This window comes from Desmodus rotundus, chromosome 1 (assembly GCF_022682495.2).
Source record: "Desmodus rotundus isolate HL8 chromosome 1, HLdesRot8A.1, whole genome shotgun sequence".
NCBI lineage: Eukaryota > Metazoa > Chordata > Mammalia > Chiroptera > Phyllostomidae > Desmodus > Desmodus rotundus.
Genome location: NC_071387.1, coordinates 65,683,840 through 65,689,839, shown reverse-complemented (window position 1 = coordinate 65,689,839; position 6,000 = coordinate 65,683,840). Strand labels below are relative to the sequence as shown.

Below are 6,000 nucleotides of genomic sequence, written 5' to 3'. Positions count from 1 at the left end.
CCTCCCTCTCCTTTTCCTACTGCGGGGGCGGGTGGAAAAGGGCGGGGGGGAGGGGTGGGACGGGGAGGATGCGGGGGCGGGGCAGCGCTCGAGCCCCGCCCCCGGGGAGGGCCAAGGCCCAGCAGCCGCGGCACCATCTCCTCGCCCGCAGCGACCCTCGCGAACGCGGGTCACCAGACCAGTCAGCTAGCGAGCCCCTACTCCGCCTGTGAGTTGCGGGGCACCAGCAGAAACGGGGGAAGACAAAGGGCCCAGGGCGCTGCCTTGCACCCCTTCCGGGCCCAGACTCACCTTGTGCTGAAGGTTCATTGCTTTGGCCTCAGGCAGGTGGCGGCTGCTTCTCGGATCTTTTAAAGGTGGGGAAAGTGACTCCCAATCGCTCGGAGTCGCTGAGGAGAGTGCAGGGAGGGATGCAGATCTCTGGACAAGAAGATTCCTTCCCAGGGCGGGAGTTAGAGTTTCCACACATGACTGTGGGCCTCCGAGGCGGGAGAGAGGCCCGCCGGCTGGTGCTTCCCGGCTGCAGCGTCGGGTGAGCGCCCTTGCCCGCGCTCCGCGTCTCCACCTCCGCCGAGATTTCGGAATGGGAACTCCGAATGTGGAAATGGCTTATTTAAATAATCAGTGCTCTCCTGCCTCTTAAGTAAGTGTAGCTTCCTTATCCACGCGAACACATGCAACGTCTTTTTGCCGTAATGCAAATCTTGAGAGAGATATTTGACAACGGTTTGGAGTTATAGTGAGAAAGAATAACAATTAGTTATTCGATGAGAAGCAAATGGTTTGAAACAAATTGGGCAAATTGTTACCCCCCGCCCCCCACAATTGGGCGGGTGACTTCACAGATTCCCTGACAAGTCAAATTGGAGCTGGTAAGATTTGTGCACATTTAATGAGTATTCACATATAATGACAATTTTCCTGAGCATCACTCTCTCACTCAATCTGGTTGTTTGACAAGAAGTATGAAATCTGACCTGGCTGGTGTTGCTCAGTGGGTTGAGCGCCGGCTTTTGAACTGAAGTGTTGCTGGTTCAATTCCCAGTCAGGGCAAATGCCTGGGTTGCAGGCCAGGTCCCCTGTTGGGAGCCTTGTGAGAGGCAACGGATATCTCTCACACACTGATGTTTCTCTTCCCTCCCTCCCTCCCCTTGTCTCTAAAATAAATAAAATCTTTAAGAAAGAAAAATATGAAATCAGACCTTGGTTTTGAGGGCCCTGTTGTCAACTTACTTCTGAAGTTTCTTGTGTGTATGGATAATTTGAATTTTGTAACCAACAGCAGAAACTGTTTTCCTAACCACGTTAGCAGTCCGAATCAATTGAGTAGAAATGGACAGCAATAGAAATACAGCTTATTTAATAATACTTTAGAATCAGTTTGATCCCATTAGAAACCAAACTTTGACATTGACAATGTAAACAGAAGTTTAATGCTTAGAAATTTAGCTTGTGGACTTCTTGTCCTCCCTTTCTCAAGGTCAAATTATTTAATAGTTTAAAACATTTAGCCCTGGCTGGTGTGGCTCAGTGGATTGAGCACTGGTCTGTGAACTGAAGCATGGTGAGTTTGATTCCCAGTCAGGGCACATGCCTAGATTGTGGGCCAGGTCCCCAGTTGGTGGCCTGCCATAGGCAGCCTATTGGTGTTTCTCTTCTTCTCTTCCTCCCTCCCTTCCCCTCTCTCTGAAAATAAATAAATAAAATATTTTAAAACATTTAATATAGCCCTGGCTGGTATAGCTTAGTTGGTTGGAGCATCATCTGGTAGACAGTCACAGAGAGGGTTCCATTCCTGGTCAGAGCACGTACCAGGGTTGTGGGTGGGTGTGTAGACAAGGCAACCGATAGATGTTTCTCTCTCTGTCTCTCTCTCTCCCTCTCTCGTGCTCCCTATCCCTCTCCCTTTCTCCCTCTCCCTTCTCCAGGCTCCCTCTTCCTCTGTCTTTAAAAGTAATGAAAAAAATGTCCTCAGGTGAGGATTAAAAAAAAATTTTAATAAAAACACCCCTGACTGGTGTGGCCCAGTGGATTGAGTGTGGGCCTGTGAACCAAAAGGTCGCTAGTTCCATTCCCAGTCAGGGCACATGCCTGGGTTGCAGGCCAAGTCCTCATCTGGGGACATGCAAGAGGCAATTGATGGATGTATCTCTCACACACTGATGTTTCTTTCCCTCTTTCTCCCTCCCTTCCCCTCTTTCTAAGAGTAAATAACTAAATAAATACATTTAATATAGACAAAAATCTTTAATGGGTACATTTTATTAACACTCATAGATTGAGGGTTTTTTCTTTTCCTGGTTTTTTGCACCCACAGAAATGAATATGAAAGAAGCCAGTATATCTCATATTTGATGGATGGGTTTTTCTTAATTAGCAATGTAGGATTTAAGAATTTCTTTAATCAGCTTCACTATTTTATTGTCCTATAGATTTATCATAAATTTTCATTGCCTTTTTCCACCCAAAATTTCATAGAATGAACTTGTACAATATATTTTAGGCCTAATTTTTTGTCTTAAGGCAGCCATTCTTAGGTTTGAAAGCCCTTGATTCAGCAGCCTTCTCAACTGCACTCTTATGTGCCCAGGGCTAAAATAAATTCATTTTAATTTTTAACATATAAATATTTGTCTAAAAAGTAGGAGAGAAGCTGGAGAGCCCAATCATAGCATAATTGTCATAATCGCTACAGTATCACAGTTTCAGGTGAGCCTATATAGTTACAAGAAAGAAGAATCACTCAACCTTTTGCAGAAGAGAATATAGACATCTGATTGGGCATGGTCAGTGCACATTTCTGTGGAACAGCAGTGGAAAAGAATTGAATGGAAATATTGGAATTTTTGTTAAAATAAGTTTTTTTGATGCTATCTTCAATGCTGCAGCATGCTGCATTATTTTCATTTTATTTTCTTGAAAAACTTCTAACTATTGCTTTTCACAGAAATATTCAAAGACCCTTATACTTTTATACTTCTTTTTATCTGTTTTGTTCAACCCCATGTTTAACGTAAGTATTATATACATCCAGCAGTTTAATCTGATTATTGTAATTATTTTTATAATTTCTTAATGTCTGAATTCCATATTGTAAGCCCTGTGAAAGCAGGATTGACATATGTCACATATGTTTATTTACATGTCTTGTTTCTCTTCCAGATGCCCAGTACCTAGCATAATAACCAATATATAATAGGCTCTTAGAATATAATATGAATGACTGAAATAAATCAGTCTGTTTATCCCTTACTTTCTTCTACTCCATCCTTAGGCAAGTTACTTAATTCTCCTCATCTGTAAAGTGGGTAGAATGATATTTATAAGAACTAAAATCATTTATTAATTTATAATAAGCTATAATTATCAAAAGACTAGTTCAGTAATCAATAAGTACTTATCATGTGATGGGCAGCCTCTCATTGTAGCTTGCAATGATCCCTCCCTCCTGGTTTATGCCCTTGTGCAATCCCCTTCCACTGAGTGTGGGGTAGACTTATTAATTGGTTTCTAACATAAGGAATACGTCAAAAGTGAGGAGATTTCTCTATCAAGATGAGATTATAAAAAGAGACTGTGGCTCCAGTCTTGGATTCTCTCTCTCATCCTCTTGGATTGCTCACTCTAGGGGAAGCCAGCTACCATGTTATCCAGAAACCCTATAAGTCAATTCAGAATTGGATCCTAGCCAAGTTCAGCCTTGTCATGACTACAGCCAAACACCTCAATTGCAGCCTCCTGACAAACTCTGAGCCAGAATCACCCAGCTAAGCTGCTCCTGGATTCCTTATTCACAGAAACTATGAGATAATCAATTTTTCTTGTTTCCAGCTATAAAATCTTGGGGTCATATTTTACACAGCAATAGATAACTATAATACCTGGAAGACAGCAAGTGCTCATTAATGGTAGCTCTTCCTTTACTGAATATAACTGGGTTTAGCATATGATACTTCGTATCCTATAGTGCTGAGTTTAATGATAGTGTTTACAATTGCAGTGAGAGAAGGTATCCAGGAAAAGACCGGCTTTACCTGATCTGTTATTTATAGACTATCTTTGCTCCAAGAGAATTTATTAAAATGTATTTCAGATGATGTCTAAGATTTGCTTGAAAATAATACCATGGGAGGGTGAGTAAGTCGGGGTTTAGGCAAAACACGATTGGACAAAGCCCTGGCCAGGTAGCTCAGTTGGTTAGAGTGTTGTCCTGGATATGCCAAGGTTGCAGGTTTGATCCCCAGTCAGGACACATACAAGAATCAGCCAATGAATGAATAAATAAGTGGAAAGACAAATTGATGTTTCTCTGCCTCTCTCTCTCTCAAATCAATAAATAAAAAAATTTTAACTGAAAAAAACCATAATTGGATATATGTTGAAGTAGAGTGATTGGTACTTCAGAGTTTCTTATGTTGTTCCATACCTTTTATGCCTTTAAAAGTTTTTCCACAATAAATAATTGTTTTAAGTATTTCATGGAATCTTAAGTTTGGAGCTGAATGGACTCTTTACAGATCATCTATTCTAATTATTTCATTTGATAGATGGGGAATTTAAAACCTAGTAAAATTTATTGACTCACCTAGAATCTCCCAGTCTCAGTTTTGGTGATATCATAATTGAGTATTGAGAAACTACTAAATTCACAGCTCTTTATTTTCCCAAACAGACTAACTTGCTCTAGATTTCCTAGGATAGCTTTCACGACATGAAAATCTGAGTCTGCTCTTCATTTCCACATGTTGAAGACTGGCAATTTATCTATCTGGTTCCAGCCCTTCACTCATCAGTTTTTGAAAACAGGGTTTGAAGGCCTGGTGCATCACACCTGTGGGTGCTCTTAGTTATATTTGTAGATAAAGTTTTAAGTAATAATGACATCAACAAACCCTAAATCTTCTTTATTCATATATCTGAAGGACCTGGTTTGTTTTACTCTCCACAGGGAGCATTACAACAGTCTGTTCTTTGTGCTTCACTCCAATATCTTATCTGGCCAGGCTCTCTATCTCACCATTATTAGAATGGGCTGTTCTAGAGTCTTTTGGAGTTACTCAGCACATTCTTTATCAGCTGTCTTTTTTGAGCCTATACTCCAGATATGGCTGAATTAGGAGTAGAAAGGACTGACACAAAGCTTTTGGTTTTCAGTCAGAGGAGAGTTAAGTGATCCTGAGAAAAATGTCCTAACAGATCATAAAGAAGCATGGGGATAATCAGAAGGAGAAAAACAGAAAGAAATAATGGGTAGAGCAGTTGAACAGGAAAATACTCTATATGAATATGAGACACAAGACCTACTATCCATGACCGACTTTTATGGGCTCCCTATGGTATTTTAAGTGGAGGGCATAGTCCTCTACCCTCAGCCTTTCCTCACTATTGGGGATCAGTGTCTGTGCTAACTTGAACAGTGTTTTAGCACCAAGCAACTCCAAACATGGCCATTCTGACTGGCACTTATCCATATCCATCCGTCTAGATATGTTCCTAGTTTTCCAATTCACAGTAATGCTGCTATTCTGACTAGTACCTGCTTCCCTCATACTCCTTTTTGTGCACTTCAGCTTTGGTATTCCCACATCATAGGAAATCATCCTGACCATAGATCAAGAAATACATTTATCCTTTATTCCAAAGATTAATTCTTAAAAACACTGATTAAAAACACAATGAAAAACAAGAAACTATAAGCATAAATGAAAATAGTAGTATAACAAACTTTTTTGTATCCATCACCTAGTTTTAACTCATAATCTTGTTTCATGTAACCCCATACCTACTTCCCCACTCCTCCCCAAATATTTTCAAGCAAATGCTGACATTTCATTTCATCTATAAATATTTCAGCATGCATCTCTAAAAGATAAGGACTTTTTAAACAAATAACCACAAGGCCATTCTCATCATTTAAAAATTAATTAATATTTTATTAAATATTGTCTCTTTAAAAATATTTTATTTAATTTTAAAGAGAGGGGAAAGGAGGGAGAAAGA

General features: G+C 40.4%; 2 protein-coding genes across 2 annotated transcripts in view; one reads left to right on the top strand and one right to left on the bottom strand.

Annotated features, from left to right (window-relative positions):
- DENND4C (DENN domain containing 4C) overlaps positions 1–312 on the bottom strand; it is a 130,630-nt gene extending 130,318 nt beyond the window's left edge. Inside the window, exon 1 of the mRNA XM_053924738.1 lies at positions 292–312. The gene's annotated coding sequence lies outside the window, so the exon portion shown is untranslated. The remainder of the gene's footprint in view (positions 1–291) is intronic.
- Positions 1–6,000, top strand: part of LOC112302808 (uncharacterized) — a 93,216-nt gene that overhangs the window by 38,248 nt on the left and 48,968 nt on the right. The window lies entirely within an intron of this gene.